This window comes from Poecilia reticulata, chromosome 13 (genome assembly GCF_904066995.2).
Source record: "Poecilia reticulata chromosome 13, P_reticulata-male-v2, whole genome shotgun sequence".
Taxonomy (NCBI): Eukaryota; Metazoa; Chordata; class Actinopteri; order Cyprinodontiformes; family Poeciliidae; genus Poecilia; species Poecilia reticulata.
In genome coordinates, this window is record NC_088842.1 from 16,968,316 (window position 1) to 16,980,796 (window position 12,481).

A 12,481-nucleotide genomic window follows, 5' to 3' on the forward strand; every position below is an offset into this window, starting at 1 on the left:
ATCAAACTTTTCACTGGAGCTTTACTACATAAATTTTTAAAAAATGCATAAAAGGTGCAATACATAATTTTAAATCTGCATCTAAGTCTATCAAAGTGTTATGGACTATCCAAAGCTGCAAACTTAGGATTGAGTTGATGATTTTGAAAATGTTTAACTAACCATAATGTTCCCAATAAAACTACACAGAAAACTAAGTTTTAAAGTTTAAAAGGGCTTTGTGTTCCTGGCCTTTACAGACTAACTTTTACTTCTGGGTTCAAAGACCAGATGGGGAGAGAATGAACCTCTATTCAGAGTGTGTCAGTGGGTAAAATTAGAGCAAACAGCACCCTAACAGACAGAACAATGGAGCCATTGAAAACGAACAATGTCGCGCTATCCTGCTCTTTGTGATGCAGAACACTTGACCCTTTCCGACGCCCCTGTTAAACTGGATGTGTCGTAATTGTCAGTGGTCTGTCTACTCGTGTTTAGTCATCACCTAGCCTTCATTCAGAATGATTACACTGCATCATAATTTATACTCAGAAGTTCAGCAGTGCTATACGAGTCTCTCAAATACAAACATTTTGCATGAGTTATTAGTGGCGCTAGTGCTGAAATTTTTAAATTATAATTAGGCTGTTTTAATCACTGCTTGTTAACGGCTGCAGTATTTACTGAATTCTATTTTGCTAAACGTAGATAACAATTTTGCTGCTATCGTGTTGAAGTGACACATTAAAGTAATTCAAGCCGAGGTGGTTAATGGAAACGGCGTTTCACAGTACTTATGCTACACCCGCCATGGGATTAATTCCTTGTGTTGTTCGGTGTTTTTTCCTCGGTTGCCGCTGCTGCTGCTGCTGCTGCTGCTGGCTGCTGCTGCTGCTGCTGCTTGCTGATCGTACACACACAAATTAATTTGTGGAGAATATTTGTTGGTACCACTCATCTCGCAGTCAAAAAAGTGATTAATTGAAATCCTTTTCAAAAGGCTTGATAAAGAAGAGAACAGATCACACAAGAGTTCCATTAATTTAAAATGAAATGAATCTACAAAGAATATACACAAGTGTGCTTTGCGTTTGTTGATACATTAAAAAAAACTCTACTTAAGATATTTTCAACAGACAAAATATGCGATAAATTCAGAGAATTGGTTTAATGTACTGCAATTAAATTTTCCAAGTAAAACTACTTTATCTTAGAACTTGTCATTCTGCTGCTTTTAATAATTTAACGAAATGCCTTTCGCAAAGTTGTTTTTCATACCAGTCTCATTTTTTATTTTCTTTCTGCAAGTCACAGAGGCGAAGAGACTAAAAGCAGCAAATTGTGATATATTCAGGTTTCTATCCAGTGAGGACAGGCCTCCTGCTCTGCAACAGGAGATTTATCCCTCTGTTGGACTAGTGGGGAAATTACTGCCTTTCTGCTTGTTGAATGTGTCACCATCATTGTTTTAACTTCACAATGTCCTTTATCCGCAATAAGGGCCCTTAAGAATTCAAGTCGTATCACTTGCCAGCACTTTATTAACACACCACTGCTATGTTGTGTAGCATCATCTCAGTTATTCCCAGATTGGCCAGCCTAACTATTGAAAAGATGTAACATTTGTGTGGTCATGCAGTCATGTTTGAAATTTGCAGCTCTGCACTGCTTAGCATATTTTCTAAAATCAGACACTTTTCATCATTTTAAAATGCATTAAAATGAATTCCTACTTACCCGTTCGATTAGTATTCCTTGTGCTTGTGCATTATTTGATGAAATTTAACTCATTTGCAGATGGTTAAATATGCAGCACAGACAAAGTGCTGGGAAAGCATTATTAGCGCAACGAGGCTCCATTTTACTTTGCTTCAAATGCAGTTTTCAATTGCACATGACATTTTGCTTAGAGATCAAATAGTTCTGTCCAACCTGCTACAAATAGCTTACTTACTGATCTAGACTCCACACTGTTTTAATGCTGCAGGTCATATTTTAGCTGATTTTATCCTGGAAATTTAAAGTGAAAACAAGAAACGAATCCCATCTATCTCATAAAATTAATCCATCCATCAAAATGAATCCATCCATCCCTCCTGTGTGCACAGCTGTGTTCTCAGTGGACTACCTGTTTTAGAGGTAGTAATCTGCTTGTCTTCTTCTCATCTTTTTCTAGAGATATTTTAGCATTCAGAGGGGCAAAATAAAATAAAATGTTTGGTAATATAACTGAGTAAACTCTGGAGCTCTGAAGAGAAGAAAGAAACCTCGACAGCAAGATGAAGGCTAACTGGAACGGCATAGCTAATGACAAATAAAAGTGATAAATATGTCATAATATTCTCAAACTAGTTTCTCTGAAACACTAAATTCCTTTCTACTGGGCTTTTTGAAAGACCTTGATTTAATGTGAAATATTTAGACTATATAAAGTTCATAAATAAATTGCCGTTACATTTGGTTATCTCTAAAATACTCTTCTGATGTTGGTATCGGTACTGCAGGAGTTTGGATAAAAAAGTGCAGAAATTAATAGAAAGCATCAAACTTAATTAAGATGTACATTAGCTCACTAAGAAATAAACTTCAATATTTGCACATAATGTCAGCCAGACATATTCATGGATGTCTAGCTGTGCTATAAAATAGGGATCAATTCAATAAAAGCTGTAGTTTGTTTGATTTACTGAGTGAGAGAAATGCAGCTTTACATCACTTGAAAAAGCTGATTGAGATTGCTTAACTTTACCTTTCCTTCTACTTAGCAGTCTGAAGAGAGAGAGAACGTAAATTTAGTAACATTTCTAATAAAAACTAAATAAAATCAGTAACTTTAAAAATTTGTCTGAAAGACAAAACATAAGTTTGCTCCCTGCCTTCACTGGTGGGCTGACAACCAGCTTCATTCTTTTGGTGTCTTTGGAAACATCTTTGGATATTCCTAATTTTTGGTCTCTATTGCAACACATAAGGAGATTTTTAAATATTAAAGAGAGAATAGCAGGGCTTTAGTTTGAGAAGATCCTTTGATCTGGGATCTGTTTGGTTTATAATCTGACTGTCCTTCCAGTCCCCCCGGTACCGCTTCACGTTATCCACGTCAGCTGCTCTGCATCTCCCTCCTTATGTCCGTCCCCCGTCCTCTAGCCTGTGTTTGCTCACAGAATACAGCACTTATCCGTCAAGCCTTTACAGTGAGTTATCCGGCTCTTCCAAAGAGCTAATCTTAATGTTTACCCAAGCATTGATTAGCCAATAGCAGACAGGTGGCCATTGATTAAACAATCAACCGTACGGCCCTCTGGGAAATGGCTGCAGCACAGTTACAATGAGTCGCGTAAAAAGCACGTATTTACAGGAACATACACGGACTGCAGCAGCTGTGTAATAGATCATTATGAAGAGGAGGTACAGACAAAGCAAACAGAATTCCCTGTAATAAATATCATGATCGCATTATCCCGCTTTGTTATGCCGTTCTCTGACGATTCCTTATTGCTATGCTGACAAAATCCCATTTCTGCCCGGGCTCCAATTCATTTAGCCTCTCCGCCACCTGAGACGGGCGTGCTGAGCCCACACACCCAAACACAACACTTGTTAGAAACTGAAGGAAGATGCTAACTAGCAGACCTGCTGTGTTGAATCACATCGGACTCGAATGGCAGGTCATCTTTTCTGGCCTTACTCTGTGACTCAAACCTAAAAGTGTACAGCTGATGTCCTCTACGCTTCCAGACAGTGTGTGTGTGTGTGTGCGTTGGTACATGTGGTTTAGCAGGACATTTCGTCAGAATACACACAACACTAGCAGGACATTTTGAATTAACGGGACAGGAGCGGTGTCCTGCTAATTTTGACAAAAATCTAAAGCGTAGAAGGTTTCTATTGGTCTAATAACCCCAAAATGCAAAAAAACGAGATGTCCGTTTAATACACATAAACCTGATTTTGTGTATAATCTGTGTATCACCACAGCGCCCCCTATGGCAGGTTTGTGCATAGCAGGACTCATGATATTCACACAACCTCTTATTCTGATTGGTTGTCTGCCGGAAGGTCCTGCTAATTACTACAGTGTCTTTCTAATTCACGTGTCGCTGTTTACACACATGATTGTGTGTAAATTGCCAACTCTTACACTGGGATGAGTGGCAATGTGATTACTCTGTGCTATAAGACTGAATATTTTATTAAGGTTAGTTGGATGCCTAAACCCAACTTTGGAATGTATGTGGCACATAAAAATATACAGAAATTAATATATATTTTGATCAAATATTGTTTATTTAAATATTATGAATAATAAATGTGTGGAATAAGTGCATGGATTAAAATAAATATGAACCATAAGAGAGCCATTTTTCACCAAACTACTCTAACAGTTTGTTGATTCTGGTCTGCTCTGCATCCCCAGAACCAGAACCAATCATTTTGAAGCAGAATTTAGCTTCAATGTACCACAAATCTTGAATAAACTTACAGAAAACTACAACACAGCTGAATTCCTTTAAATCAAGGCTAAAAACACACCAATTTACAGTTGTTTCTGATCTTAATCATTGGTACATGTATCAATATATTTATATGATTTAATTTTGATTTTACTTTGAATTTGATTTATTTCTTTTTCTTTTTTAAGGTGAATGTATGTTATTTTTATGACTTTTTATTTCTTTGATTTAAAGCACTTTTAACGGCCTTGTAGCTGAAATGTGCTATACAAATAAAATTGACTTGACAGCAGTTTTCAGATCTTGCCAAGATTCTCCGCTGAGTTTATGTCTAGACTTTGACTTTGCCATTCTAACACATAAATATGTTTTATTTAACCATTCCATTGTAGATCTGGATTTATGTTTAGGATAGTTGTCTGCTGGAAGGTGAACCTCTGCCCCAGCCTCAAGTCTTTTGCAGACTCCAAGTTCAGGTGTGTTCAGGTTTTCTTCCAAGATTACCCTGTATTTGGCTCAGTCCATCTTACAATCAACTGTAACAATCTTCCCTGTCCCTGAAGAAAGAAGCACCCTCAGAGCATGATGCTGCCACCTCCATGTTTGTCAGTGGGGAAGGCGTGTTCAGAGTCATGTGCAGTGTTTGTTCTCCACCACAAATAGTGCTTTGCATTTTTGCCAAAAAGTTCAATTTTGGTCTTCTCTTATAGTCTTTGCTGTATCCCAATATGGCTTTTGGCAAACTGCAAATGAGACTTCTTATAGTTTTCTTTATGCCATGGCTTTTCTATTGCCACTCTTCCATAAAACCACATTTTTGCAGTGAATGACTAATAATTATACTGTGAACAGATTACCCCACCTGAGGTGTGGATATATCTGCATTTCATCCAGAGCCACCATGAACCTCTTGGCTGTATCTCTGATCAGTGTTCTTCTTGTTCAGCTGTAAGTTTAGGTGGATGGCCTTTCTTGGTAGGTTCACAACTGTGTGATTTGCTCTTTCCATTTCCAGATGATTCATGGAACAGTACTCTGTGAGATGGCCTAAGCCTGCTTTAAGCTTCTCCACAACTTTATCACTGTCCTGTCTGGTGTGTTCCTTGGACTTCATGATGCTGCCGTTCCCAATATTCTCTTGGACAACTTTTGAGGCAGTCATAGAGGAGTTGAATTTTTTACCATTAGCAGTCATCAGGCAACTTCTGAAGGCAATTGGTTGCATTCAGGGAAAGGGGGCTGAACACTTTTGCACACTGCACTTTTAGCTTTTATTTGTAAAAACTGTTTTGAATCATGTATAGTTTCACTTCTACTTCACAACTATATACCACTTTATGTTTGTCTTTCCCATAAAATTCTGTGAAAATATATTTGCAGTTGTGACAAAATATAGAAAAGTTCAAGGGCTATGGATACTTTTGCAAGCCACTGTACTTACAAATAGTAAGGTAAGTCCAATGACAGAAACAAGGTCCAGACAATCAACAGGTATGCACTGATAGTTATCATATACCCTGCTGAGATATTAAGACAGAAAAATTCATTCCACTGATATAAGAATACAAAAGCTGATGATGATGCATGGAAAATTGTGCCACTCAAGGTTGTAGCACATTGGAATAGCTCTGTTCTTTCATTGAGAATTTTACTTTTTAAAATTTCCTTCCCGCCTTTCTGGAGAAAAAATAGCTTTTGTTTGGAGAAAAGTTCCTCCTTGTTTTGGATACTGTGCATTTGGATTGATTTTTGGAAATATTTTTCATACTTTGCTATGATGCATAACCATAGCAACAGGATATTTACAACAGAGAGCAAATAATGCTCCAATGGACAGAAAGGCTTAGACACAGCACAGTGTTTCAGCCTAAACACTGTGCTGTGTTTATGTGCAGGTTTCTGGTGCTAGGGACCTGCACATAAGGTCCCTTATGTGCAGGACCTTATGTGCAGCTCCTGCATATAAGGTGCTCTGGCTATAGCTAGAGCTATAGCCAGAGCTATAGCCAGATCAATAGCGGCCCAGATTTGTAACACCAAGCAAGATCTTCGGTGAATGCTATGCAAGATGGTAGCATGATAAGAATGCATGGAACACCACAACCAAGTACCCAGAATAGTGTGAGGAAACATCTGAAGGGAATATACCTTGAACACACCTTGTTAAAATGGGAGGTGGTAGAAAACAAACAAGCTAAGATCCTCTGGGCCTTCCATATACAGGAAGACAAAATGGGAAAAGCAAACCAACTGAAGATGGTGATCATTGAGCAGCAGAGCAAAGCAGTTGTTATGATGTGACTATCCTGAGTGAACATAAGGTACAGAAAAAAACAAGAGAAATAGAAAAGGCTAAAAAAAAACATCATCCTCCTAGAACCTGAGAAAAAAATTGTCCACATAAGTGGATGACTTATTTTGGACTGTCCAGTCCACAATGCTAAATTTTGCTCCAGATGGGTCTGGTGTCCACATGTTAGGCCATTATTTTATGACTCAGTGGTGGTGGAAGATTATAACACATTACAGGTTAGACTCAAGATGTTCAGTGTTGTGTAATTTTAGAAAAGTTAGCAACTGTATAAATTTACCATGGTGCTAAACATGGTGATTACAAATATAAAATAATTAAAGCTCCGCGGAGCCTCAAGCGGCCCGAGCAGCCAAGCGCCGCTCCGGCCTATAGCCACCGCGGGGGACCCAGCACCGCTGCCCGCCTGCCACCGCGTACCCTTTCGCACAGTTTAGGCGCGCGTCCGCCAGGCAGTTCGCACCGTTAACTTCGGCATGGTTCCCTGGCGACACACCACAAATTTGGTGCAGATCGGTCGATGTAGAGAGGAGATATTGATGATGGGATAATCTAGGGGCGCTGTAGAGTAAAATCACAATTCAAACCTGTTGGGCTCTTTAGCATTGAGCACAGGTCAAATGTATCCAGTTTGGTTCCAATCGGAAGATGCGTGTTTGATTCAGAGACAATTGTATGCCTATGGCGAAGGACAGCCAGTTTGCTACGCCCCATAAGTCAAAGTTCATCATCACAGTTGATCATCAGGTCATATAATATCAGGTGGTAGAAGATTAATTCCATATGTATTACTCAGTAAAAATAAGACATACAGTAGAAAAAACAGGTCACTTCCTGTCAAAAGTGGGCGGAGCTAAGGTTGCGTAATCATCTGACCATGAGAATGTAATGAGGGTTGGTCAGTATTGAGACATAGGAAGTCTGAAGCAGCTGTGACCTTCTTGTATGTGGAAGTTATGTCACTTTGATGTTTTATGGCGAATATTAAAAGTTTGGCACTTAGCCACTCCCACATGCTTTAACATACAAAAATTCCTGTGATAACTTTAGACCTTTAATGTCTCAACTCTCTGCTCACTGAGTTTGAAGTCTGTATCTCAAACGCTGTAGGAGGAGTTCGATCAAATACGACGTCTGTGAAAAGCAGCAAATGGCGGCTTTGATCCAAAATGGCCGACTTCCTGTTAGGTTTGGACCATGGCTCCAAGAGACTTTTTTGTAGGTCTTGAAAAGATACACAAGTGTACCAAGTTTCATAATTCTAGGTTAAAGAATGGCTTGGGGCTGATTATTTAAAATCTTCAAGGGGGCGCTGTTGAGACATTAGGCCACGGCCACAAAAAATTACACTGGATTCCTGTCGAGGGCCCACAAGGATCAAACCTAGTGAGTTTGGTGCAGCTGGGCTTTAAACTGTGGAATTCAAGGCCAAACGTAAGGAGACGGCGTTAAAGGTCACTTCGCCACACCGCCACGCCCACCTGCTGCATCCAAACCAAACGGGGTTGGACACCCTGACACACCAACATGTCTTCTGTCTGTCGACAGTGTTTCATGTTGATTAGGTCAAAGGGGTCAGATAGTGAACGTTCGCAGTAAAACATGACACTTCCTGTTCTAAGGGGCGTGGCTTAGGTGTTCTCAAAATTTCACAACTGTGTGTTGTAGGTCATCCAAAGGCAATCACACACATAAAGTTTGGTTGCTCTGTGACTTTCTTTGTAGGAGATATAACAGTTTATGACTTTCTGGTACGTCGGTGAACTTTGACCCCTGGAACGACCCCTTCAACATGCTCGAAAACTCACGAATTTGATAACTTTGAATCGGCCATGCGTTATGAACAATCTCACTGAGTTTGAAGCCGATCGATCGAAATCCCTAGGATGAGTTCGATCAAATGCGACGTGTGTAAACGGCCAAAATGGGCTCAAAATCGGAACTTCAATCCAAAATGGCCGACTTCCTGGGATACTTGCACTATGACATTAATTGTAAATTCTGAGTGTCTTGGGGAGCTCTACAACTGTACCAAATTTCAAGTCTGTACGATAAAGTAAGTGAATAGGAAAGGATCTTTTGAAAGTTGTGCGATTTTTGCGAGGACCTTAAAATACGTACATTTCACACGGGCTCTATGCGCCCGCCAAGTTTGGTGAGTTTTTGAATATGATAAAGCCCCCAAAAAGCCAAATCATTTGGCATTAGAAAAATAATAATAAACAGCACGATTACAATAGGCCTTCGCAGCGCTTAGCTGCTCGGGCCTAAAAAGCATTTATTTAAAAAATATTTAAAGTGCCAAAAATATCATTACTTATGCTATTGTTAGCACAAAACTATACAAATTGATATTTTGTCATTATCTCAATGTTGCTACTTTCATACATGCAGATTGTCTCTAGGTAGTCTAAATTGTCTGTTGGCAGGTACATCAGCCAACCTTTTTCTGCAGGTGTTGTGTCTGCCATTAGACAACAGTTTGTTTTTATGATATAGTGTTTTCAACTGCTGCAGAAATGTGCTATACAAATAAACATGATTAATTGATTGAACAGAAATGATTAAAAGAAGTGGCAACATTGCTGGTGGGAGATACCATCTGACTGTTGCCTCTTAATTAAAGAAAAATGTATGATAAACTATTTAGCTTTGAAATATTGAATGAAAGTTACAAAATATTATTCAAATAAATGTTTCTTGTTCCTGAAAAAATCAGACCTTGTGTGCTTCAGAAACAAAATGGAATTCTCCTTTTATTGTACCCTCCTCCTCTATCAAGGTGGTACAGTCCGTCAAGTCCAGGTGCAAGCAATTAAGAGTTAATTGAACTTGTTTCATTCTTTTGCGTGGAGGAAGAGGTAAGATACATACAGAATCTTTAAGACATTTAAATACATATAGTTTTGTAATTTTGCAGAATGTTGTAGGTTACTTGATGCTTGAATACACCAAAGCATCTGATTTGTGCCAGTTTAGCTAGTAATTACCAACCATGTTAGTCAGTGTACCAGAGTTTAAAGGGAAGGTGGTTCACTGCAGAATTAGACAAAACTGTATTTGGTCATTTTCTGTGTATCAGTGAGTGATATTATTTCACAGGCACAAATTATCCTAGATAATAATCATTAGTATTAAGATAATTTTTTAATATTTGAAGGTTTTGAGAACCTGTCAATAGAAAGTTAATTATGTAATACTGTGTACTTCAGTACAGAATTTTCACATACAATAACTCGTATTGTGTACAGCAGGGTGTCAAACTCCAGGTGTTGAGGGCAGGTGTCCAGCCACTTTTAGATGTGTCTCTGATGTCACATGGCTGGCTCAGATTTGGTGGTCATCAGCAGGTCATCAACTTGACTGCACTGAAGATTATCAACTTGACTGCACTGATGAGCTAATTTAGTCATATAATTCAGGTGCTATGGATCAGATGAACATCTAAAAGTTGCAGTACAATGGCCCACAAGGCCAGGAGTACGACACCCCTGGTGTACAGTATCATGTTGTTAACACATTACTCTGATCTTTGCAGGAGATGTCAGCAACAAGGTCTCGGAGAACAAAAGGAAATCCCAAACATGATGCCAGTTATTATTGCTCCTTAGGTGGAGATAAAGAAGGATTTGATGTAAAATACATTAATTCATTTAAAGGTGAGGTGCGATTTTATGCACAGGAATCCAGAGTTTATTAAATAAATGTTTTTTGTTTTGCTTTTGGACTTTTAAACTATTTGTATACTGCACATTATTAGCATAGTTCATGTTCAATGATTATTATAATCAGAACATCTTCATTATTCCACAGGAGATGAGCAACTGCTCAGATTAGAAACACACACACATATGAATGACTAAATTTTGAAATTACAAGTACAAAACAATGAGTTACACCACTCAGTTGACAAAAAATATTTAAGTAATCACAGAAAGACATCAAATTAGATCAATTAACTGATTTAAAAAAATGTTAATCTCATTTGCTACTATTTGACAGATCTGCATTGTTTAAAGTTTATTCTATTATTCTGAAGTTTATTCTACTCATTATGTGTACCTACAGGTCGGGGTGTGTTCAGCTGCCGGTGCTTTCAAAAAGGAGATTTCCTTATTGAGTACAGAGGGGAAGTCATAAGTAGAAAGGAACAAGAAAACCGATTGAAAGTTTACCATGATGCACTCAAGGTTTTTATGTTTGATTTCAAGTTCAATGGACAACACCTTTGGTATGTGACTGTTTTAAGGTTGTTTTCTTTGCACAGTGATGTAAACATTTTTAGCTTTATCAGTAAAAATAGTTTTAGTTTGTGGAGGAGTATTCTTCTGACATGCATACACCAAATCCTTTCCCTTACATGGTATAGTTATTCTCATTGCATACTTAATATTTTAGTGTTGATGCTGCCAGAGAGGATGGATCATTGGGGAGGCTGGTCAATGACGATGAGATGAACCCAAACAGCAAAATGAAAGTTACAAGAGTGGACGGAAGGCCTCATCTCTGTTTATTTGCACTCAGAGATATTGGTCCAGGGGAAGAAATTACTTATAATTATGGTGATTCTGACTGGCCGTGGAGAAGAAAGGTACTTATAAGTGTGAAAATACTAAAACAAATAATTCTACTAGCATTGAAGCCATTTGAAAGGATATGTCAAGTTGTAGTACAGAGTTTTATTATAGTTGAAAACAAGAAGTGATTAGCAGAGTGCCTAAAAACAGATTTTGGAGAAATACTTACAACTACCATTTCAACTTGGTGGTCTTATTGAGTAAGACCACCAAGGACTGTGCTATCCAAAGTGCTAGAAACTGTCACATGTAAATGCATTAATTCTGACTGTATATTTATGAACATTTTCTAGTAGGTGATATATTTTTCAGTGTTAATATACAAAGGTTCTGTTTAACAATTAACTGGACAGGTACATAGAGTAGGTGGACATTTTCTATTTAGAAGTATGGACTCATTCACTGTACATCCCTTTATTTCAGATTTCCAAAGATGAACCATGTCAGGATGGTGATGTGGATGCATGCAGATCCAGTTCAGGCAACCCTCCAGAGGTAATTTTGGTCTACAACAACTTACTTTCTAATATAAAGTCTTTGAAATGATATTAAGTACTGTTAAAACACACAGGTCTTGTGTAATACTTGATATGTCAACGGCATTAAAAAGGGAGGACTGAGGTCCAAAAGAATGAAAGTTACATTTAGAAGCGCACATACACACATGTCCTGTGTAATACTCAAAATGTAAGGTTCCGAAATAAGGAGGACAGAGTTGTGAAATTACAAGTACAAAAGAATGAAAGATACATTTAGAAGCGCACATACACACGGGTCCTGTGTAATACTCAAAATGTAAGGTGCATGAATAGGGAGGACTGTTTTCTACATTAGGAACAAATTCATATTCAGTGAGTGTTCTTTACATTTCAGATTTCCAAAGATGAACCATGTCAGGCTGGTGATGTGGACGAATGCAGATCCTATTCAACCAACCCTCCAGAGGTAATTTTGGTCTCCCAACAACCAACCTATTTTCTAATATAAAGTCTTTGAAATGCTATTAAGTACTATTCAAACACACACAGATCTTGTCTAATATTTGATATGCAAGTTGCATAAAACGGGAGGACTGAGGTCTGAATTTTCACGTCCAAAGAATGAAAGTTACATTTAGAAGCGCACATGCAGACAGGTCCTGTGTAAGACTCAATGCAAGG

The 12,481-nt window shown here is 38.3% G+C and overlaps 1 protein-coding gene and 1 long non-coding RNA gene across 3 annotated transcripts in view; both read left to right on the plus strand.

Moving 5' to 3' along the window:
• The window catches only part of pde2a (phosphodiesterase 2A), a 196,667-nt gene that overhangs the window by 75,042 nt on the left and 109,144 nt on the right, over positions 1-12,481 (plus strand). The gene's annotated exons all lie outside the window — the stretch shown is intronic.
• LOC145554460 (uncharacterized) lies at positions 9,911-12,266 on the plus strand. Its single transcript, XR_014090416.1, has 5 exons — positions 9,911-10,403; positions 10,813-10,975; positions 11,143-11,335; positions 11,745-11,816; positions 12,195-12,266. It is a non-coding gene; the product is annotated as an uncharacterized LOC145554460 (long non-coding RNA).